At 45.7% G+C, this 25,145-nt stretch overlaps 1 protein-coding gene across 1 annotated transcript in view; it reads right to left on the bottom strand.

Moving 5' to 3' along the window:
- The window catches only part of LOC126427931 (basic salivary proline-rich protein 2-like), a gene marked incomplete at its 3' end in the record, with an annotated part of 51,684 nt that overhangs the window by 26,083 nt on the left and 456 nt on the right, over positions 1–25,145 (bottom strand). The gene's annotated exons all lie outside the window — the stretch shown is intronic.

Raw genomic sequence — 25,145 nt, 5'->3', positions numbered from 1 at the left:
TAACTTGTGCTAAGGACAACACACACACCCACGCCCGAGGGAGGACTCGAACCTCCGACGGGGGGAGCCGCGCGAACCGTGAGAGACGCCTGAGACCGCACGGGTACCTCGCGCGGTGAGCCGCAGTTCACTTTACGCACCTCGCTGATGATCGGCGGAGTCACATGTCCCCCCGAAAAGCAGGTCCTTTCCGTAGCCACTGCGTTTACTTAATCTGACCCCACTCGATATTTTTCTTGTTGAGTCATGCCAATAGCGTTTCGAGAGAGACGTTTATCGACAAAAAACAGGATCTTGTGTTAAGAATCCTCGCTCTCGAACAACACGAGTGTGATTCAAACCGTTCCGACAGAATTTTCCGCAGTGTTGCCGTGAATTCACTGAGGCCGGGAACGCAGTTTAGAACAAGTGGCGCAAAAGCATTACCTTGTGCAAACTGTGGATATAAATGAATTTATTGCACAAACGTATGTACTTCGATTTTCTATCGTCAGCAGACAAACGGTAAATTTCCAATTTTCTCTTTCCTGCTTATGTCTTTTGACTCAGTCGCTCTCCGACCAGGGTTTCCTAACATCATCATCTACACTGATCAACCAAAGCATTATGACCATCTGCTTAGTATCTTGTTGGTTCATCTTTGGAACGCAATACATCACCAATCCTGACAATCATTTATCCATCCGGGTGTAAGCAGGTTTGCGGAGGTATCTCGCACCAGATGTCTAGGGCAAGTCATGTAATACCCTTAAAAACAAAAAAATGGCTCTGAGCACTATGGGACTTAACATCTTGCGTGATCAATCCCCTAGAACTTAGAACTACTTAAACCTAACGAAACTAAGGACATCACACACATCCATGCCCGAGGCAGGATTCGAACCTGCGACCGTAGCAGTCCCGCAGTTTCGGAGTGCAGCGCCTAGAACCGCACGGCCACCGCGGCCGGCCCTTAAAAACAGCCCGATGATTTGCGAACGCGCTGATGGCTCCGTATAGCGACTCCGTTGGGTTGAATCATACGCACATCAGTCGAATTTGGTGGCCAAGACATCGACGTGACTTCACTATCATGCTCCTCAAACCATTGTAGCACAATTACGGTTTCGAGTCACGGACAATTATCCTGCTGAAAGATAACATCACCGTCGCGAAAGACATCGAACATGAAGGTATTCACGTGATCCTTAGCTGACAAGTTCTCTTCCACTACTAACACAGGTCACATGCAAACGCGGGACAATGTCCCCCGTAGCACGGTGCTGCTCCCATCAGCCTGCGTGGCGCGGAGCATGCTTCGAACCGACGTCCACCTGGATGACGGGATTTGTGGAGACGACCATCCACCTGGTGTAGCAAAAACGTCATTCATCCGCCCAGGTGAAACATTTCTGTTGATCTTTGGTCCAGTTCCGATGTTGCCACACCCACTGCATACGTAATTGACTGTGTAGTTGGGTCAACATATGAACACGCAGAGGTGTCTGCTGCGGAGCCCAATGGTCAACAATGTGCACTGAATGGTGTCGTCGGAAACATACGTGCGTGCACCTGGATTGTGCTCTTTCGATAGGGACGCCTCAAATCGCCGTCCACCTTACTTTACAGAGCAGAAAGGCATCCGAACCTCACGTTCTGTGAAGAGTCGTGGACGTCCAGCCACTTAGCTCCTGGTGGTAGTTTCACTGCCCCTCTACCACTTTCCGTAGATGCTCTGACTGCAGCACGCGAACATTCCACCAGCTTCGGCGTTGTAGAGATACTCGTTCACAGGCTCCGAATGATAATAATAATCTATCCTTTGTCACAGTCGCTTAAGTGGATTTCCTCATTGTCGGCTCGCATCTTCACTGGAATGACTCCCCATCGGTCTCTTCTCCGCTTACATACTTTTTTTTTTTTACCTCGTCACGTGTCCACGACGCCACCAGGCGCCATTCAACAGCGCGGTGGGTAGTGGTCATAATGTTTCCGCTGATAACTGTATCAAATGTTTATTTGATCATTATCTAAACACAGTGCAGATTGTCGTAGTGATTAACGTAGCTACTAAAATACTAGAAGGCAGATGGCAGGGTACAAAGGATGAAATAAATGACGGAACCTGATCACTTGGTATCGCAGGTAGTAGAGTTAGAATACAGTTAGACAGCCAACACTAAAGAAAAGGGATTGTGTCCTTCATACTTCTTGTAGACCTGTCTTGAAGTCACTTTAATGATTCCAGGGAAATGCAGTCCGTTTGAACTGCCTGCATTTCTTCGTTCATTGAGAGTACACATCAGTATTCTGAATTATTCATTCGCTATTACATATGAAACTGTCTTCGAGGTCTAATAGTTAACGCTGATGGCAAGCATCGCGGAAGTCCATCGTCTAGTTGCCGGTGACCACCTCATAATTATCTGTGTCGGAATGTCGTCTACTCAGTCTCTCCAATGAAAAGATGCTACATAAAATAAGTTGCGAAAAATAAAACACAAGTCAGCGAAAACATGCCAAGTCGGAATGTTTGCACCAGATTCGGCGTACAAAACGTTTATTAATTTTTACTCCTACTTACGACTGGATGAACGCGTGTACATGTACGTGTCTGTGTGTGCGTGTGCGTGTGCGTGTGCGTGTGTGTGTGTGTGTGTGTGTGTGTGTGTGTGTGTGTGTGTGTGGTCGCTGGACACGTTTCCAGAAAATTTGAACGATAATTTTGATGTTGTTTATATTTCTTATGCATGGAATACTAAAGACTAAAATGCTCATAGTGTTTGTGCACGGATCGCTAAAACGTTGTGGTTTAGCCCACGGTGGGAAGACTTGTGATGGACTGCCTAAGAAGCTATGAAAAGTGGCAATTTCTAGTTTTATGACAAATGACGATTAAATTAAAACTGCACAGTCCTCCGGTATGTTATTCTATTTGGATCCGTTAGATAACCCAGCGTTTCGTTTCTTTCTGTGAAAATATCTTCAAGGAAGGAGTTCTGTAGCACACGATGACATATCACCGACGGCCATAAAAGTTTGCATTTCCAAAACGACCATTTAAATTGGCTCTCAGATCCTAATATAGTGAACCAATAAGTAGTACATAACGATGCCTGTAAATAAACTCTGAAGAAAGGGCCTTCCTTTCCAGAATGGTTCAAATGGCTCTGAGCACTATGGGACTTAACATCTCAGGTCATCAGTCCCCCTAGAACTTAGAACTAATTAAACCTAACTAACCTAAGGACTTCACACACATCCATGCCCGAGGCAGGATTCAAACCTGCGACAGTAGCGGTTGCGCGGTTCCAGCTGAAGCACCTAGAACCGCTCGGTGAATCCGGCCGGCGCCTTCCTTCCACCCCGTTCCAGAATTGAGCCAAGGAAAAAATCCCTGTCAGTACCGAGAAAGAAACCTGAGGTCTCCACATTGCAGTGAGACACACGTTCCCTTCAGCTCCGGAAGCAGATGACGAAATCCTGCTAACGAAGAAAATCCCATTCAACAGGAAACGAAAACTAATAGAGACTACGAGGTGAAGTTTTCGCCGACAGACGCAGAAACATCATGAAAACTGATGACAGTGAGCCCGAAAGGGACTCTGAGATAAAATTTGGAACGCTGATCTCTTCAGAAGATTGAATTCATTAGCACAAAGACTTAATAGTCACCATACAATCAGTATGCACAGGTCTCTCCTGTTTGGCTTACCGCTGTTGTAGCTCAGTGGTCACAGTATCTGGTTGCTATGCTAGGACCCGGGTTCGATTCACAGTACTGCCAGGGACGTTTCCTTAGTAGGAGGACTCGAATTCCAACTGAAGTGTTACTTGAACGAGAAGTAGCGGATCCTAGATCTAGATAGCCGACAATGGCCCCGAGATGATCGCTTGCCCCTCCATACAGTCCAAATGACGCCAATGATGGAGAATGAGATGGTGGTCGGTTTCCCGATTGGCCTGTATGGATCACAACGCGGTACGTCATTTGCGTTGCCTGTATGGGCGACTGTGCGGTCCTTGTCGCCTCTCGTTATATTTTGCTGTGGCTCTAGGGGTGATAGGGGCTTCAATGATGGCAAGATGCTGTGCATCAGTTCACTCTATCGCAGACAGACCATGGGTCCCTGCCGCACCTCTGGGGTCGTGTAGGGATCAGGTATCGAATGTGACGCCATGTCACGTTGTAACGATCATCCCTAAATAGCCCTATACTTTAATTACACCGACGAGGCAACACACGATAAACACCTGCTTAATAGCGCGTTGGTTCAACTTTACAAGGCGGAGCACAGTGATTTTTGGTGGCATGGATTCTGTAAGTCTTCGGTAGTTTCCTGGAGATATATGGCAACAAATTTCTACGCAGAGATCATGCAGTTGCCGTAAATTACCGCCAAACTATCTCTTGGGCCCGGAACAGGCACTCGATTGTTTTGCAGATGTGATCCATCGGGTTCATAACTGGCGAAACTGGAGGTCACGACACCAATGTTAATTCACACCCAAGTTCCTCACCGCTGTGGCCAGATTCTGTGCTTGTGAAATTGATATTTGGCCGGCCGGATGGCCTAGCGGTTCTAGGCGCTACAGTCTGGAACCGTGCGACCGCTACAGTCACAGGTTCGCATCCTGCCTCTGTCATGGATGTGTGTGATGTCCTTAGGTTAGTTAGGTTTAAGTAGTTCTAAGTTCTAGGGGACTGATGACCTCAGAAGTTAAGTCCCATAGTGCTCAGATCCAAAGTGATATTTAATCCTGCTGGAAAGTGCCAACACTTATCCTACTGCAAATGTCATTGCGAAAGGCATCAGGCATCACGGAATACCTACTATGCGTAATTATCATGCAGTTAGCAGCTGTCCTCTATATCATAATACTTCCCTCACAGGCCCGCGTCATTGTGCAGTGCATTTTTCAAGCAGCCGATCATATGGATACCGCCGAATCCAGATGGGACCGTAGACCTTGTCTAATGAGAGACCTGATTCATCCGATCAGATGACACGTTTCCACTGATCCAAGATCAAATGTCGATGATTCCATGTCCACTATAGTTGTGACTGACGATGCTTTTGGGTCAGCATTGGAGCACATAGGTTCGTCCGCTGCGGAACCAGATGTTCAACATTGTGTTCCGAAACACTTATGGCTGCATCAGCATTGTACTCTGCGGACAGATCTGCCACATATCGACCCCTATACTGCTTTTCTCAGCAGGCAAGTCTCTGACTTCGAAGTTCTGCGATGGGTTATGGATATCCAACATCTGGCCGCCTACCCGAGGTTTCACCGTCCTTCATTAACTTTCCATATATACTCACGATTGTAGCACACGAGCAGTCGATCATCTTCACCGTTTACCGAGATGCTCGTTCTGAGTTTCCGGAGCTCAACAGTTTGTCACAGTCACTTACATTAGAGGATTTTCCCTTTTTGCGAAGTTCCTCCACATGGTACTTCCCGTCTGGTGCCTGTCTAGTGTGACGACGACGGCTTCTCTGTGGGACGATTTGGACTTGCAGCTGTTGTAATTGAGTTGATTTCTTCCGCGGTCATGGTATACCGAGACATCTGATGAGTATGATGGCTCGCATGCGTCATTTCGTTGCTCAATTTTCAGCCATGTTTAGGGCAGTTTGCACACGTCCCGCAACCAGGTTTCTGTTTGTCAACGCGTAGCAAAGTACTGCGTACTGTACTGTCTGTGCAGGGAGAGCAGCAAGGATGACAGAAGTGTGCAGGTTGGATTCATTTCTCTGCCCAAGGCGGCGCAGGTGGAGAGCGACGACGACCGTGTTGACATTTGCAGCTGGACGCGCTCATTCTGAATTCCCGGCGGCGACGCGACGCCCACGCGCCCGGCCGGCCGCGGAAACGACGCCAAGGCCGCGGCGCTCGTCCCAAAAGGCGGAGGTAAGTATAGGCCGGCGCGGTGACTCAGTGCGCCGAGCCTCTGCGGCAGCCCACTCTGCATGGTGCTGTCCATCTCCCTGCTACCTGTCGTACCAGTCCTAACCGCCGGCCACTGAAATCCCGTCACTATGAGGACGGTATGCAAAAAACTTCAAATTAGCATTAAGTGGACTAAACCTACTGACCAAAAGTATCTGGACGCCCCTATGCAATGCGGAATTGACTATTACACGTCGCTAGAGTCAGATTCAAAATCAAATGGCTCTGAGCACTATGGGACTTAACTTCTGAGGTCATCAATCCCCTAGAACTTAGAACTACTTAAACCTAACTAACCTAAGGACATCATACACATCCATGCCCGAGGCAGGATTCGAACCTGCGACCGTAGCGGTCGCGCGGTTCCAGACTGTAGCGCCTAGAACCGCTCGGCCACTCTGGCCGGCGCTAGAGGCAGACCCACTAGTATAAAACAAGGCAGGGAATGTTGTAGCATAAGACAAGGCAGGGGGTACTGTATTGTCAATAACCATAGGTGGAAACATCAGCGGCCAAAGACATTACTAGGTAGGTCATAACCACCTATGGCAAGCTAACATACACCCACAAGCGACAAACGTCGGCAAGCCACTGCACATCAGTAATTTTGACTGGATGTGCCAGCTGCTATTAAAGCCGACCAACAGGGAGACCGGTAAGCTCGCACACTGACGCACAAAAAAATCGCTAAAATCACCCTACACTGTGAATCTGATATATGACTTATCGGACGCAAAACGATGATAAACCTAACTGTTACAGATATGCTGACGTTGACCGAGAAATCAACACCGGCACCCAGTGGAAGTCAAAGGTATCGACCTGCATGATACCCACTACTAACAAAGCCAACCCTTGCATGACCTGCCGCAGGTAGCAAGAAAACCTCTACTGGTCTTACAACCCGACCGAACCATCGCACAGGTTTTTTTTCCCTTGGCTCTTGCCTTATTCCCTCCGCCCTTCAAACCGCTACCCTGAGTTCAACTTCCGACCCAGTCTATCTCCAGATGACCGCGTATTAATGGTTAACCTTAACCAGACGAACGCAAACATCGCAGTACCCACATCCTGAAGGAGCTCACTCTAGTGAAAACTGACCGTTTTGCAGAGATGGCAGTAAACCTTTTGTGTTGGCCATCATGCCGGTGTGGGCGTGGAGGGGCTTCTTCTCTATTTTTTTCTTTTGTATTGTTAGTAAAGAAGCAATAACTGCAGAATGGGTGTGACTTCGAACGTGGGCAAGTGACTGGATGTCACCTGAGTAACAGATCCATCAGCGACATTCCAGCCCTTCTTAACCTGGCCTTGTCGTCTGCTAGTGAGGTGACTGTGAAGTGGAAGCGCGAAATAGTAACCACAGCCAAATCGAGACCATACAGACTGCGCGTATAGACAGATGGTATCTGTCGAACATAGGGGAGAGCAGTTGTTAAAAATTGCACTAATTCAGCGGGATAAATCACCCGTGAGTTCCAAATTGCTGCCAGTAGCCCAGTTAGCACAGTGACTGTCTGAAGGGAAGAAAGAACAGCGTGTAGTTGTCGATCAGCTCCTCGTAAGACACACATTCCTGCAATCAGAGCTACGCTTGAGGTAAAGAGCCACACCACGGGACAATGAATGGCTGGAAACGAGTGATGTGGAGTATGCATCACGACACACCCTGTGCCAATCCGATGGAAGGGTTAGGGTTTGGCAAATGCCTATAGAACATTTCCTGCCGTCATGCAAAACAGCAACAGTGAAGTACAGAGGAGCTGGTTTTACAGTCTGCGGATGTTTTTTGTTATTAGCTTGCGGTCCCTTCGTTATGCACAAGAAAACACAATTTTCGGAGCGATACGAATAGTTCATACCAACTTGTGTACAGCGTACAGTAAAGGAACGGTGCGGAGACGATGATAGTGTGTGTCAGCACGACAACGCAACCTGTCATGAAGCAGCGTCTTTGAGAACGGTGGTTTGTGGACTTGCCTGCCTAGATCCAGATTTGAACACAGTGGAACTCCTTTAGGATGGGCTAGAACATGGACTTCAGTTCAGATCCCCGCGTCCAACATCACTACCTTCCCTGGTTTTGGCTCTTGAAGAAAAACGGGTTGCCATTCCTCCCAGTGTTTCAGACCCCTTATTGAAAATGTCACAAGCAGAGTTCAAGACGTCATACATCGAAAGAATGGAGACACCCCAAATTAATGTCCACTACTAGTTGTCCGCAAACGTTTTATCAGATAGTGCATTAGCAAAGATTACACAACGGGTTTCTCATTCAGAAATAGCATTTGAGTATTGTTCTTTGATGATCGTGTTACGCCACGTGAAACAAGAAGACACGTATCCCAGCATGTGTAGGAAATCGACGAGTGTAAGATCGTGGCCCATTAAGACTGCAGCATACCGTCCCGAGATATCGATGCTCGCAGTGGTTAGGATCACACTATTGTCATGCGAATACGAAATCGATTAGCTTAGGAGAGCCATACGCAGCATCTGAATGGCCTACGAGACTAGCGCTCGAGAGGACATATTCCTCACTCAGTTGTGGAGGATTGTAGTGCCGCGTCGCTTACCTAGAGTCACGAAATAAGCCTGTTTGCAGCATAACAGTTATCCAGACTGGCAGTGTGACGACGTATGGAACAAAACAGACTCTCAGTGCGACAGCTATTGTTCTGGGTTCCTTTAATGCAGCAGTAAAGGATGCCGCGCTGACGGTAGCGCAGCCAAGGAGAAAACTGGACACTTTAGTGACATAACGTTGACTTTTCAGACAAGTCCGAGTACTGAAGATAGCATGGCAAAGGACGTATCGCTGAGTGGTGGCTCCTAGCATAACTAACTTTGCTAGGCCGCAGTCATTGTCGTTGCGAAGGCCCAGCACCTGGCATGATGCTATAGGGTTCCAGTGGGTAGACAACCCGATCATCCGATCTGCATGATCGATACATCGGACTGCATGCGTTGCGCCTCTGAAGTGTTAATGAAGATGGCTGTGCTCCATCTTCGACTTCTCCGTCAACGCAAGACGGCATTTGATTCGTGCTGTCAGTACAGAGGAACTACGGCTGTTCCCGAGGCCAGAGCGTCCATCAGATCTCTCACTCACTGAAAACGTCTGGTCATGGCTCACCGAGAGACTTTCACGTTAATAATTGACAAATACTACAATTAATAAACTCCGCACACAACCGAGAAAGTATTGAATGGCATACCACTCAGTGTACAGCCGAGTTAGGACTGTTGTTGCTGGCTGTGTACTAAATTTTTGACTCCAGGTGTATCCCTAAATCATCTTCATATTTTCTCATATCTTCCTCCTACTGAATTGCACACACACACACACACACACACACACACACACACACACACACACACACATACACACAAAGTGATGTGATAGCGATACGCACATACACGGATGGGAGTAGTACCGCGTACACAAGGTATAAAAGGGCAGTGCATTGGCAGAGCTATTTGTACTCAGGTCATTCGTGTGAAAAGGTTTCCGACGTAATTATGGCTGCACGACGAGAATTAACAGACTTTGAACTCGTAATGGTAGTTTGGCTTGACACATGGGACATTACATTTCGGAAATCGTTAGGAAATTCAATATTCCCAGATCCACAGTGTCAAAAGAATGCCGAGAATACCAAATTTCAGGCATTATCTCTCATCACCAAGGACAACGCAGTGGCCGATGGCCGTCGCCTAACGACCGAGAGCAGCGACGTTCGCGTAAAGTCGTCAGTGCTTACAGACAAGCATCACTGCTTCACATAACCGCAGAAATTAATGTAGGACGTACGACGAACCGCAATTTGGCACTGATGGGCTATGGTAGCAGACGACCGACGCAAGAGCCTTCGCTAACAGCACGACATCTTCTGCAACGCCTCGCCTGGACTCGTCACCACGTCGGTTGGACCCAGGACGATTGGAGAAGCGTGGGCTGGTCAGATGAGTCTCGATTTCAGCTGATTATAGGGCTAGAATGTAGGGCAGACACCACGAAGCCGTGGACCCAATTTGGCAACAAGGCACAAGGCTGGTAGTGGCTCTCTAATGGTATGTGCTGTGTTTACATGAAATGGACTCTGTCCTAGGTTCAACTGAACCTATGTTTGACTAGAAATGGTTATGTTTCGGGTACTTAGAGACCATTGGCCGCCACTTACGGACTTCATATTCCCAAGCAAAGATGGAATTTTTATGAATGACATTGGACCATGTCAGCAGGCCACTACTGTTCACAGTTGGTTTGAAGAACGTTCTGGACAGTTCGAGGGAATGATTTGGCTACTATGATCACCAGACATGAATCGCATCGAACATTTATGGGACATAATTGAGAACTCACTTCGTGCACAAAGTTCTGCACTAGCTAATGTATCGCAATTATGGATGGCTATAGTTGCAGCACGACTCAGTATTCCAGCGGGTTACTTCCAACCTGTTGAGTCCATGTTGCTGCACTATGCCAGGCAAAAGGAGGTCCGACACCATATTAGGTGGTTTTCCATGGCTTCTGTCACCAGAGTGTACATGCTGCATAAGTGAAATTTCGTTATCTGTTATCCTTCTTGATGCTGCAGCTTTAATCACCAGACTTCGTGGCGCGTAGCTTTGGACGTTGCACGTGTCACCAACAGTCAAGACAGTATCGTATCGCTATTGAGCCTATGAATCTGTAGGCTACATATCTCTATATCTATACTTCGTATAGCCGTGTTACTGTGTGTAGGGGAGAACACTTGCGACGCCACTACCTTCCCCTCCCCCCCCCCCCGCCCCCTCCCCACAGTTACCACTCTATTCGTGAAAGATGCGTGGGAAGAATGACAGTCGGGCCGGCCGAAGTGGCCGTGCGGTTAAAGGCGCTGCAGTCTGGAACCGCAAGACCGCTACGGTCGCAGGTTCGAATCCTGCCTCGGGCATGGATGTTTGTGATGTCCTTAGGTTAGTTAGGTTTAACTAGTTCTAAGTTGTAGGGGACTAATGACCTCAGCAGTTGAGTCCCATAGTGCTCAGAGCCATGTTTGAATGACAGTCGGTAAGCCTCCGTGTGAGCTCTAATTCCTTTCATCTGCTTCCTCGTGACTCTTTCGCGAAACCCATAAAGGACAAGCAAAGCCGCGCGGGGTTAGCCGAGCGGTCTTCGGCGCTGCAGTCAAGCAAGGGTTTGTGCGGCTGGTGGAGGTTCGAGTCCTCCCTCGGGGATGGATGTGTGTGTTTGTCCTTAGGATAACTTAGGTTAAGTAGTGTGTAAGCTTAGGGACTGATAACCTTAGCAGTTAAGTCCCATAAGATTTCACACACATTTGAACATTTTTTTGAACAAGCAAAAAGTTACCTGTCTATTTTTGGAAGGGCACTTTCAAAATTTTGGCAGTAAACTTATTCATGACGCATTATGCCCCCTTTTTGGCGTCTGTCACTGGAAATTTTCCAGCCATCCTGCTTCGTAAGGGTCTCATGCTGACGAGCAGTACACACCAGTACGTGGAACGATTGTTCGGTAAAGAGCTTCTTTCGTGGATGAACTACTTTCCAATGGGATGTGTGGTGTCACCGCCAGACACCACACTTGCTAGGTGGTAGCCTTTAAATCGGCCGCGGTCCATTAGTATACGCCGGACCCGCGTGTCGCCACTGTCAGTAATTGCAGACCGAGCGCCACCACACGGCAGGTCTAGAGAGACGTCCTAGCACTCGCCCCAGTTGTACAGCCGACGTTCATAGCAATGGTTCACTGACAAATACGCTCTCATTTGCCGAGACGATAGTTAGCATAGCCTTCAGCTACATTTGCTACGACCTAGCAAGGCGTCGTATTCAATTGATAATTAATATTATGAAGCATGTACCGTAACGAGAGATGTTCTACAATTGTGGATTAAAGTTAAGTATTGCACCATCTACGTACTTTATTTGCAATTCTCAAGATATTGTCTGTTCCAGACCTCACGCCAGTCAGCGTGTAATTAAACGCGTGCATTTCGGCCTCCTCTAGAAACACAGTGTTGGCTCTTCTGCCTACACTACAGGATGTTTCCACTAAATCGTCAATCTGGCCTACTTACATGAAACGTATTTGCAGTTGCGAATACGACACCGTCATGTATGTAAGACAATGACGACAATGAAAATTTGTGCCGGGCCCGGACTCGAACCCGGATTTCGCGCTGTATTCGAGAGGCTGCCTTAACCGCTTCGGCTGTCGATGCACGGCTCACGGCTAGACCCGGACTTCCATGCATCGGCGTTCCTGCGTCACAACCTGTACTCCCACACACACTACGTATTTCCTGTACAGGAGAGGACAGTTTAATTTAATGTTGCTGTCTGATAGCCGGCCGCGGTGGCCGTGCGGTTCTGGGCGCTTCAGTCCGGAACCGCGCGACTGCTACGGCCGCAGGCTCGAATCCTGCCACGGGCATCGATGTGTGTGAAGTCCTTAGGTTAGTTAGGTTTAAGTAGTTCTAAGTTCTAGGGCACTGATGACCTCAGATGTTAAGTCCCATAGTGCTCAGAGCCATTTGGGCTGTCTGGTATCGGTGGATAAATGCGTACTGCAGTGCCTGTGTTGTTAAGAATAACGATACAACGGCCCTTCGGAGATGCCTTCTTTTCCGAAGAAACATTACCAGCACAGGCAAGCCACCTATCGTCTAAGATCATGGATACAAGATAACGTTGTCATCATTTCTTAGCCCTTCGAATTTGAGACCCGCCAGTGTACATACGACGTAATTGTAGTCTAACATATCTGTGTACAAAAAGTAAGAGAATTACAAATGACTGTTAGGAGACACCTTCCACTGAAAACACCAACACTACAACAGTCGGAGAGAAAATCCGCTAGGTACGCTCGGCAAGGGCGGCTGTGGCGGGCAGGAATGCGTCTGCCAAGGACGAAACTAAGCACCGCTCATTCCCGTTTTGATTGAGACTTGGTTGCCGTTGTGCTGTCATTCCGCTAGCCCGTGTCCGTGTAGAGTTCACAAGAAATGGGAATTTTATGGTACATAGTCTCTCTTCCCTAGCATTTACCCCATCCTAAAGAGCCCGTTATTTCCGTGATATGGCACATTTATTTTAACTTTTGTGGAAGTTTACCTGTTCTTCTTCCTTGTTTGACCTTCAGTATAAATTGAGATCATGATCAGTTTTGGCTCTGAAAAGGGCAGTTTTCCTGAATCTTTTGAAGACGTTGAAGTCCACCCGACAGATGCACTGAGAGGGTTGAATGACTATTACTCTGTCAGCTTCGACCAAAGCCAGTTAAAAGTCAAGTGTGTGAGTTTCATCTCAGGCACATCAGGCACGTGACAAATTTAATATCGCGTGGCAAGGAATACAATTAATAAACATGCGCCGCACAAAATACCTGTTGGTCACTCTGGATCGTACTCCGAAGTACAAGTTGCATTGCAAGAATAAAACATGAAGGTGGAAGCCAGAAACGTTATCCTTCGCAAAGCCACTGGTAGCAAGTGAGACTCTCGATTACAAACACTGAGAAGGATGACACCAGCGACACGTTGCAGTGCTGCAGAATATGCGTGCCCAGACTGGTAGAGTTCTGCCAGGCAAAGGCGCTGTACAATACGCGGTACCGGCTTATTACAGTTTTTTAATCTACACTATCAGCTTGCCGGCGTAGCTCCGACAATTATTACTCATGAAGTAGCTGCCGACGTGGAGAAAGAAATGAAATGATCGTGTGGCATTGATGGCCAGGAGCCCGAACCTGGGAAGTTCGGCCCGCTGAGGTGTAAATACTTTCAGTTGTCGACACACTGGGCGACTTGCATGTCGATGATGATGAGATGATGAAGACAACACAACCCAACGCACGGCAGTCAGACGCACTGACCACTCAGATAAGGGTACGGACAACGTGGAGAGAACAAATAAAGATAATAACGAACTCATCCGTTACACGGGCGCGTTCCAGAAGCCATAAGATTGAGGTTTGGAGGAAGCGTCCTTAAGACCACATCAGTCTTGCAGACGACAGCAGCTGAAGCAGGGAGACAATTGTGGATTTCTCAACTTGAGAATAATTCTACCAGGCTCCTTTCTTCAGGAACCCTACCACTTGGACTTTAAGAGAAATGGATCGTGTGGAGGCCTCTCAACCGTTTTGGTTCTCGAGTTGCAAGATCAAAGAGTCCAGAAATGGAACTTCCCTATGGATACCACCAACTGTGACTATGGAGAGCCACAGACCATGGAGTAGCTGCAGGAATGTCAACTGCGCCCTGCGTCTTGCACGGAAGATGATCTACTTGTGACTATGACTAAAACTAAAGTTGGAATATTTTAATCAGCAATAGTGGGGTTGGGTTGTTTGGGGGAGGAGACCAGACAGCAAGGTCATCGGTCTCATCGGATTAGGGAAGGATGAGGAAGGATGTCGGCCGTGCCCTTTGAAAGGAACCATCCCGGCATTTGCCTGGAGTGATTTAGGGAAATCACGGAAAACCTAAATCAGAATGGCCGGAAGCAGGATTGAACCGTCGTCCTCCCGAATGCGAGTCCAGTGTGCTAACCACTGCGCCACCTCGCTCGGTAATCAGCAATAGTGTAACTTGTTTTTTCTTTCTTTCATTTGCTTTTAATGATACCAACAGCGTATTGTACTTGTTTCTGACTCGAATTAATAATTAAAAAAATAAATGCTCTGTCTGTCGCCAGTCATGAGAGACGTCACGTGGACCATGTGTCCGAGAATCACGTAAACGTTATTGGATGTTGTCGTATTTTAACTGTTGGTACACCGTGTTTCCTGAGGCAAGGACTGGGGACCAGCCCAGCATTTGCGTAAACGAGAGCGGAAAATCCCCTAAAAACCCAAACTCAGGTAATTTCTGCACTGAGGAGGCGTACCATTATCATTGCCAGCTTAATGGCACGTTGGTCAATTCGCGGCGCGGAAAATAATGGCGATTGTGCGTGGCATGGATTCGGGAAGTCCTTGATAGATTTCTGGAGTTATGTGGAACAGGTCACGCAAGTGACATATATTACGAGCCGGCGGGTCGTGGCCCGCAGAGCTTGGAGCCGATGGCGTCGTAGAGGTGTTCCAGCAGGTTCATGTCAGGCGAATGTGGTGGTCAAGAGATCAACGTAAGTTCACTGCGTGCCCCACATACCAGTGTAGCACGAGTTTAGCCTTGTGACACGGACAGTTATCCTACTGGAAGTTACCATAGCCGTCGGGAAAGACAGAACAACAGACCAACTGTCTCGCGTATTGCATTCTGGTCAGGAACACCTCTCTGTTTATTTTCGGTAGTACTCTTCTCCTATATTCACAGTTCTCCTGCGTACCAAGCGCGGCCAGCACTGATGGAAGAAATGATGTAGCGGAGAGAAGTAACAACGGAAATGAAGTTTTGAGGGCCGGTCGTGGGTCTTGTATTGTTAGCTCAGTCGGTCGAACACTTGCCTGGTTTCTTTGGGTAACGCAAACGTCTCAGGTTCGATTTCCAGTGCGCATACAGTTTTAATGAAGATGATGATGTTTTAAGTCTGAGACCGCTAACCAGCATGGTCATCAGCGCCCCACAGTTTTAATCCGCCAAAAAGTTTCCAATAAGCGCATCATACTCACTGCACTGTTAAATTGTATTTTGGACCTAGCAATTTGTTTGGACTAAATTCAATTTCAGAAAAGATAATTTATTCTTTTACTTCGTTTTCAAGCAACAATATGCTAAAATTCGGGGACAGCTACGATTTCAATAAAGTGAAGTATCATATGTTTCTGTGCTTCTGTTGATTGTTAACACGTAGCGTTGATGACAACTCGTGATTGAGCTTAGGAACTGACAACGGTTGTTCCCTTTCGGAAGGATTGTAACGAGGTTCGTTGCCAATCGTGATGGTAAGTCAACTGTTACTCGAAGGATACGTAGCGGCTCCGGTGGCGAAAGCTGACAGTAACAGCTAGGAACATGGCGTGCTATCCAGGCTTCTTACAGGCTGAGATCCTGTGACGTCACTGGTAACGTGTGGCGTGTTGGTAAGACGCTAGACCTTCGTTGCTGACAACGGTGGCTCGAATCGCCGACAGATCATCTGGATCTAAGTTTTTCCGTTGTTTACCCACATCATTGAAGGTAAATTCTGGGATAATTCCTTTGAAAATGAGTCGGCCGGCCGGAGTGGTCGAGCGGTTCTAGGCGCTACAGGAGCCGCGCAGGTTCGAATCCTGCCTCGGACATGGACGTGTGTGATGTCCTTAGGTTAGTTAGGTTTAAGTAGCTCTAAGTTCTAGGGGACTGATGACCACAGCAGTAAAGTTCCATAGTGCTCAGAGCCATTTGAACCACTTTGAAAATGAGTCGGCTTGAAGCGAACAGAATGATTTAATACCGATCAATGTAATTCCACATTACTGAACTCCCTTGACATTGCAAAATGGAATATCAATTACTCTGTGTGTATATTAGACATAAACATACCTTGAAAAAGACTTTCAGTAGAGAGTCAATGATGGAATGTACAAGAGAACGTGCTGGTGGCAGAAAACCAAATTCCTCCTGAAAAGGGCATGAAGCCCCAACAGTACCGACCGGCCGCCGTGTCATCCTCAGCCGATAGACGTCACTGGATGCGAATATGGAGAGACATGTGATCAGCACACCACTATCCCGGCCGTATGTCAGTTTCTGAGACCGGAGCCGCTACTTCTCAATCAAATAGCTCCTCAGTTTGCGTCACAGGGGTTGAGTGCACCCTGCTTGCCAACACCCATCCAGCCCGACAGCGCTTCGGTGATTTGAGGGTAACCGGTGTTACCACTGCGGCAAGGCCATTAGCTGCTGGTGGCAGAAGATAAGATGTTATACATCGTGGCTACGTGATTAAGAATATAATGTAGTAACCTTACCCAAGGACGTTTGTAGAGTTGGTGTTGTTTACAATTTGACAAAATGTCGTATATATTCTGCCACTCCCGTTCGACATCTCGCTTTCTTAGAGTCGGTCACTCACAAGAATGTAGGCTGGTTGCTTGACTTGGGGAAGGAGGCCAAACAGCGAGGTCGTCGGCCCCATCGTGTCCTTTCAAAGGCACCAAACCGGCATTTGCCTGAAGCGATTTAGGGAAATCACGAAAAACCTAAATTAGGACTGCCGGATGAGGGTCTCAACTGTCGTTCTTCTGAATGCGAGCCCATTGCGCTAAACCACTGCGCTGTCTTGCGCTCGGTCCAGAATAATGCTCGCAGAGTAAAGGTTTAGGGCATAGTTGTGTGTGTGTGTGTGTGTGTGTGTGTGTGTGTTTTTCCATTGCATCACTGGCCACAGGACTATGACCTCGAGTACGTGGGTCGACAGTCACTAAGTGCCGATTGAGTTGACTATAAGAATGATAAATTGCGATTATTGAGAAGGAATGAATGAAGGAAGGAAGGAAGATCAGGGTTTAACGTCCCGTCGACATCCAAGTCATTAGAGACGGAACACAAGCTCGGAATGTTTCAAGGATGGGGAAGTAAATGGGCCGTGCCCTTTCAAAGGAATGGTCCCACCGTTGTCGTAGAGTAATTTAGGCGAATCACGGAAAACAACTCAGGATGGCCTGAAGCGGATTTGAAACGTTGTCCTCCCGAATGCGAGTCTAGTGTGCTAACCACAGCGCCTCCTAAATCGGTGCAATTGAGAAGCTGGACTGATCTTGTCGTGGAGAGGATAAAAAGAGCTTAAGCAGAATGGTAGTGTCGGGAGTCGAACCCAAAGCTCTCCCGTGGACTCTTCATGTTGAAAAGTGTTGCTTACTTCATGCACTGACAGAGTAGAATACAGAATGCGCAACCTTCTAACTGAGTATAAGGCAAACGAAAACGATATAAACTAAACGATTAATGAATGGGAAGTATTAGTCAAGATACAGACATGTTAAGAATACAGATGCACTAGAAAAAGTTTGAGTCGATAACAAGTAATTGTAAACTGTGAGAGAATTTCGGTGGGTAATTTGCTTTTCATTACTGAAGTAGTTCGATGATGAAAAATGTTTGTATAGGAACGAGAGCAAGTGGAGTATCTATGAGTAGAAGAGGTTTTGAAACGGAGCAAGTGCTAGGTCTGGTAACAGCAAGATCAATTTCTGTGGCATTGAGAAAGAGATTCATCACGTGTTTTGTGCGAAGTGTATCATCGTGTGGCTGTGAAACTTTTGTAGTGAAAAAGAATGGGATAATATACTATGACAATTTTGAAACTTGGTTATGGAGAAAAATCGTTAAAGTTAAACAGACTGACAGAATAAGGCATGACGCAGTGCTTGTAGGGGTATGAGGGTAAAGAAAACTACTGGAAATTATAAGAGTGCCAGAAACATCATGGATGGGACATTACGACGAAGTCCCCTGCAACGAAAAAGTTACTGAAAGTAAGATCACCGGGAAAAATGGGGAGGAAAGAGGTGGCTTAGAATGATGGATAGCATTAAAAATGAAGTTAGCAGCAAATCAAGGAAGAAACAAATGAGAGGCGAAAGTGGAAGGCGGATATAAAAATGAAGAAGGAAGCTGGCTACATTGCAGACAGTTATAGCGGGAATTACACCCATACAGTATGGCATTTCCAACATTGTAGGCATGAGCTGGGCGCCACGCAAAAAATTAAACACTCCTTTTTTTGGTTCTGGTTTGCGCTGACTCAGTAAACCGGTAGCTTGTCGGGATTCTTGCGCAACAAACACCACAGATTACGAGCCAACCGTTACGAAATGTCTCAGCTGTTTATCTCTGATCTGAAGCAAACAAATTCACCTCCCGTGATTCTACAGCAGCCGTCGCTTGCTTATTTTTCGGAGGACATTGATCCTGTAACGCTCCGTTTAGCATTCCAGAACCCCTGCGCACACAGGAGAAAAATAATGAAAGAACACACACACACAAACTACAGTGATGTAGTACAAGGTTCGTGAAGAATGGTCTGAGGGTGCCCACAAAGTTGTTGAGGTTTGCGAGAATATCAGTCTGCAAGACAGACATCGCACCTTAGTGGTTTGTTCCAACATTGTCTCAGTCGTTAACGAGCGATATTACGTCTTCCAGAAAATCTGCATACCCGATTTTCTTCCGTGTTAGCCACAAGCCATTCATTCTCGAACTCGTGACCCCATAGTTGTTGGGGAACGCTCACTTGGATTTCGAAGGGATTTCAGTGTGGTGTTAAGATTGGCAACTCGTATTAAATTCTCAGGAACGTAAAGCTGTGCACTTTACGAAACGAAAATACGTATTATACTATGAATACAATGTCCGTGAGCCACAACTGACATCGGTCAGCTTAAATAAATTTCCTGGTTTAGCAATTTGAATGGATCTGAAATGGAAGGGTCACATTCGCTCGTTAGTAGGTGAAGCAAGTGGTAGACCTCCTTTCATTGGTTTGACACTAGGGAAATGTAATCAGTCTACAAATGAGGCCGTTTATAAAACACTCATGCGACCCATCCTAGGACACAAACAGGACAACTTGGAGGTATTTAACATATATTTAGTGCAGCACGAATGGCCACAGGTTTGTTTGAACCATGGAAGAGCGTAACGGGGGTACCGAAGAAACTGGACCGCTAGACGCTTGAAGATAGGCGCAAACTACCCGGGCAAAACCTGTTTACGAAGTTTCAAGAATTAGATTTGAGTGACGAATCTAGGAGTGTACTACAACCCTGCAGGTATCCATAATACAGCGTCCACATATAGGTTTAAGCGATGATTCTTCCAGCACTCCAGCACTCCGCACGGGAAGGAACACAAACATCGGTTACAGTGGAAAGTACCCTCTACCATGCACTTCACGGTGCTTTGTAGCCTATGTGCATAGTTTATGGAGATGAGCTACGTCGGATGGGAGTGACAGACAGACCGGAGCATCAGAGTTTTGACGACTCTTAAGAGGCTGTATCGAAATCTGATTCGTGGCGAGATTTTCCAATTATGTTACAGATAACAGACATTCTAGTCGGGTGTTATGAAAGTTCGTGAGACCTATTCAAACGAGCAGACAGCACACTTGGCAGAGAGTATTGTTATTTAAGGACAAAAAACGCAAAATCAGATGCGATAAAGTGTAGTGGAATGGAGAAGAACGTCAGTGGAAGTAGTGAAAGTGTATTTCTATCTGGGAAGTTATATTGCACAGGTTGGCCGAAGCATGGACAATAACGGGAGAAGATTGATGCAGATGTAGAAAGCTTTCTTCTATAAAAGAACTCTAGGGCTAACAGATATTGATATCAAATTAGCAACAAGTTCCTGAGAGTATGTGTCTGCAGACTATCGAAAATCCACAGAAAAACGAACCGGAAGCATCTGAATTGTTGTGCTAAGGATGTTTTATTTAACGGATGAAGTAAGAACTAAGCAAGAAGCTTATGGAAGATTGTTGCCAGAGGAAGCAACAGGCCAGTGGGACATCTGTTATATTACTTTGGCAGGCTGGTGAGGTAGAAGTGAAAAATATAAGAAGCACACCAAGACTATAATACGGAAAACTGATTAAAGAGGATATTGAATAAAGTAGTTACGAAGATATGAAAAGGTTAACACAAGACACAAAAAGACGGAGGGAAACATCATGATTAAGGAACAGTTACACCACACGCTTAAATGAAGCTACATTCGAACTAGAAATAGAAGTGGTTACGGGGAAATAAGCGTTCGTTATTTCGTCTGCCTACCTTCGGGAGTAGAAAGGAGTGGAGGGGGCAGTAGGAGTACAGGTACAGCTAACGCAAATGACTGCCAACAGTGGGGAGGCATAATCAGCCGTTTTGAAACTCAAATATAAATGCTGGAGATACTGAAATAGATTTTTCAAACTTTGGCAATTATAAAGGACCCGACATTTGGCTCTAATGGTGACTTCAGTTTATCCGGTTTCTCGCTGGCGTTGCACGATACCTGTGACTGTCCCTCTTAAGAAACTTCCACTTTTTGCTTCAGTCACCTCTGAGAACTAGTTGACACAATGCTTTTTGGTGAAGTACCGCAGTTTTTCAGGTATTTATGTAATTAACACATTAATTTATCTTCTAGTTACACTTTCCTACCAGACGCCATGTTTTCGCTGTCTATCGTTGTTTACGTTAGTTGGGAAAATATGGTCCCAGACCGAGATACGAGATGTTTTTGTTCATGTTAGTGTACTCACTGTGGCAGGGATGGGCCGAATACTCCCACGATAATTAAATACTATTTTTGTCACGAACTTAATAAATCGATCAATCCATAATGGTGATTTAAATTATTTTTTTATTCAGTTGTGCTTCAGGTATGTACAATACAAGATAAGTTAATGTAGTGCCAACTAGTTCTGTGAAAGAGTGGGAAATTTTCTGATATTTTCTAACGCCATGTTTCAATAATTTCTTTATCTGCTGAGGCAATGAACCAACTGTCTTATTTTATATGGAAGTTTCCACTGTTTTCAACAGCGTATGAAACCCTCTGGCAAGAGGACATTTGTACGTCTTGTTACGGTTTCGACGTGAAACTCTTTGTTATAAAGAGTCGGTTACCATCTGGAATATGAAGGTCACAGCTGCCAACACATCGGCATGTTTCAGTTTATTACCCAATGTTTACGTGGCAACTGAAGGAAGACTCTGTCGTTCCAGCACCCTTGGCCTTCATACACACAAAGGATTTTTTTTAAAGGTTCTGTGCAACACTACATCGTAAGTTGTTCGAGTTCCAGTGAGACACACAGTTCAAATCTGTCAAGAAGAGTTCAGATACCCTCGCATCCACTTTTCAACGTCTCTCAACCGTCATTAAAAAGTATGTAGCTGTGTTCAAAAATACATAACTGCTTTAGTATCTCCGTTGCTAAAAATTTTACGCTTGTTAATCACACAACAAAAGTCTCTAGACTTAATTATCCCTCTTCCTTTTTTCACTAGCATTAAGATTTCTGAAAACATTGTGGGTGCACACCTCAGCTGACAGATTTCATGTGTAGGTATCATCAACTTTATATTATACCAACAGCAGTACGTACAGGCGTATATAAACAGTCTCTCTTAATGAAATTCTCTCATGAATATTAATAAGACAGCCCTGCCGGTGTATTGATACCCATTTAGTACGACCGGTTTCGATCGACAGAACGTCATCATGTAACCTTCAGTTCAACAAAACATAAATGAGCATAAAACCTATAGTAAGCTATTCGTATAAATGGCATGCAACCCCCCTTGTCCACAATTTTCTTACGCAATCTCCAAATAGCTGTGGCAGTATCATGATATCATGACTTAAATACTCTTCCTAGCTATCGATGGAGTGTTTGTATGATCTTCATGTTCCAAAATTTCTCTTACATCTTACGTAAGATAAATTAGACTTCGTAAGTCAGGATACTGGCACGACTCTGTGGAGATCACTTAGAAACCTCTTGGCGGTGTGAATTTCATGTCATTTATACGTACAACTTAGTATAGTTTACATTATAATTTTTGATTGGTACAACTGCAGGTAACCCAATGCTGTTCTGTTGAAGGCCGCCGATCGTGACATAATAAATGTGTACCGATACAGCTGTGTTGGTTTCCTATTAATATTAACAATTAGCTGTGGAGTTCAAGATGATCAAGATTACCCTTTCTCATAAATGAAACAAGAAAAGTATTACACAGGTAAACTGTTAGGTTTTGTAGTTGCTATTCATATTTTTTGTACTTGTTATGTTAATATAATTCAATTAATTGACACGTGTGTGGTACTTTGCAACTCAGACAAAAGTGCTACGAAGTGGGCAAGAAAAATATGTAAGTCTACTATCTATGTTTAGCGAACGCATGAAAGAATAAGAACAAAAAGCACTTCCGCTACTCCTCCATATTGAAATATGATGCAAAAGTATATAAAATTCACAACGCGAAGGACTCTGCCCTGCTTTATGCTGGTTTTACTGAATGTGTAATCATACACCAGACACTCTTACCCGAAAGGAGTACTACCAAGTTAACCTGACGGTTGCGTCGGCACTTTTGAACTAGTTGTGCCAAACTGTGTGAAAAAAAGAACGTAAGGAGAACAGTCACGATCATATGTACACGAGAACTACCCCAGGGTATGTACGTATACATCGAAAAACATAGTGTATTTTTAATGAAGCCAGTTGTGACTCGTTATGTATGTCAGTTTCGTAACTGATACTCCGGTTGGAAAGTGTGAATTAAGATCCAGACTGAATCTTTCATTCTGCAACCAAGTGCGCGCTATTTTGAGATTTCCCAGCTTATTAAAACTATGTACCGGCACGGGATTCGAACCCGGATGCCTGTGTACTATCACCGACTCAGTTGCCTAGTAGGTAAGGCTCACGGCTCGCCCTCATTGCTTCAATTTTTGCAGTAACCTCTCCTCCCCCCCCCTCCCCCTTACTTTGCAAAGTTCATTCTTGGATAGCGCAATAGCTCTAGGTTAGAATCAGCCTGTGGGGTGGGTCGCAAGCTGTGCTAGGCTAGATCTGTAAGTAAAAGATTTCGAGGCCTGGTGCGGCACACTGATTTCTTCTGTGATGGAGTTTCAGCCACGCAATAAGTTAGTGTTGAATGAAAAGATGCTTTAATAATTTTTTTCCTTTAGAATTTGATGTGAGTGAAGAAAAGCGGCGTCATGATAACTCCTTGATCACGTTTTCCAGTGCTGATTACTTTTTCAATAAAGGATAAAGCCATGTTCAACTCTAAGGTTAGTTTGGGAACAAGGGAGGTTTACTTGGCATCGACCTAGTGGTGGTGGTAATGCCCGTGTCCTCCTTTGAAGTTTGACTTCAATTTCCAAGTCAGTTATGCTGTGATACACGAGAACAAATACATATCATGAGGTAAAATGATTAGGACGAAAAGTCGTGTTCTTACATTTACGTTAGCCCACTTGCGTCCTCTTAGCTCTTCCGGGCACGTTACGCTGGGTCATCTGGAAGGCCAACAAATAGACGGCGGCCACAGAAGCAGTGCTGTATACTTTTGGACACCAAAGGAGTCGAACGGTAGTGTGACGTATCTAAGGAGTGGCAACTAGACAAAAGTAAATGTAAGCCATGGATTTTCATTCTAATCATTATATTTCCTGACTATCATGTGAGCCCAGGACATTTTGTCCAGGTGGCATATTTAATGACTGTTGTTTAGCTTATTAGTTTGCACCTCTTTAATGGTTTAGAAATGAACAGCCAGATGAGGAAAGCGAGACCTTCGTAGTGTTTCTAAGTGTGTTTTCACTGTCTTAAGGAGGTCATACCCTTAATAGATATAACGATAGCCTTAACAACAGCTAATCCATCACATAGCTAATACTGAATATCTCTATGTAGCAGGGTTGACACATTCAGTTGTATTTATAAATCTTAATTTATTTGCAGTCGCTTTCCGTGTTATATCACACCACCTTCAGGCACCTCTATGATATCAGGTGATCATATGGGTATATCGTAAACATCGTTCTACATCACACAGAGCATAAAGAAGAAGAAGAAAAACAAAACGATGTCCGCTAAGCTTCTTTTCTGCTATGGTATGGACAAGGAATCAAATCAACAAGTCTTATTAATGAGATGCCTCCGTTTACACCACAGCAGCAAAGGACTTTCAGGATAGTGGACTTTGCATCCTCTACCCTATAAAGGTAAAGCCGTGATCAACCCGTAGGTCGGTTTGAATAGTACAGAGCTTTGTTAATCGTAGTCTTTTTGGACGTCATATGCCGCTGCCTCTTTCGTCCGACCTTTGAACTGAGTTAGACACTAGTTATATGGAGACCTACTCGTACAGTTTACTGTGGATTCCTAATCACGACGCAACTTGGCATTTTTCACATCAACAACTTTTGCCAGATGAGTAACAAGTGAAAATTGGCCAATAAAAATAATGCGTCTGGTCGAGAACCGAACCCAAGGTCTTCGCCTCCAAAGTTTGGCGCCTTACCACTGAGCCAACTGTACAAACTGTATCCCACTGACTGCCCGCTATCCACGAGATCACTTGGCATCGTGGAGAGGCCCGAAGCAGGTTAACGTGTTCTGAGTGAGAAGGACCTGGGTTCAATTTCCGGTACTGCCAGGGATTCTTCCAGTAGCGGTACGACTGAAACAGGGTGCAATCAGGTTCGTGATGTCAACTATGAGGAGCTGGCAACGGCCGGTAGGGCGGTGTGCTGACGTCACGC

The sequence above is a fragment of the Schistocerca serialis genome, chromosome 12, assembly GCF_023864345.2.
Source record: "Schistocerca serialis cubense isolate TAMUIC-IGC-003099 chromosome 12, iqSchSeri2.2, whole genome shotgun sequence".
Taxonomy (NCBI): domain Eukaryota; kingdom Metazoa; phylum Arthropoda; class Insecta; order Orthoptera; family Acrididae; genus Schistocerca; species Schistocerca serialis.
This window is presented reverse-complemented; position numbering and strand designations above follow the sequence as displayed.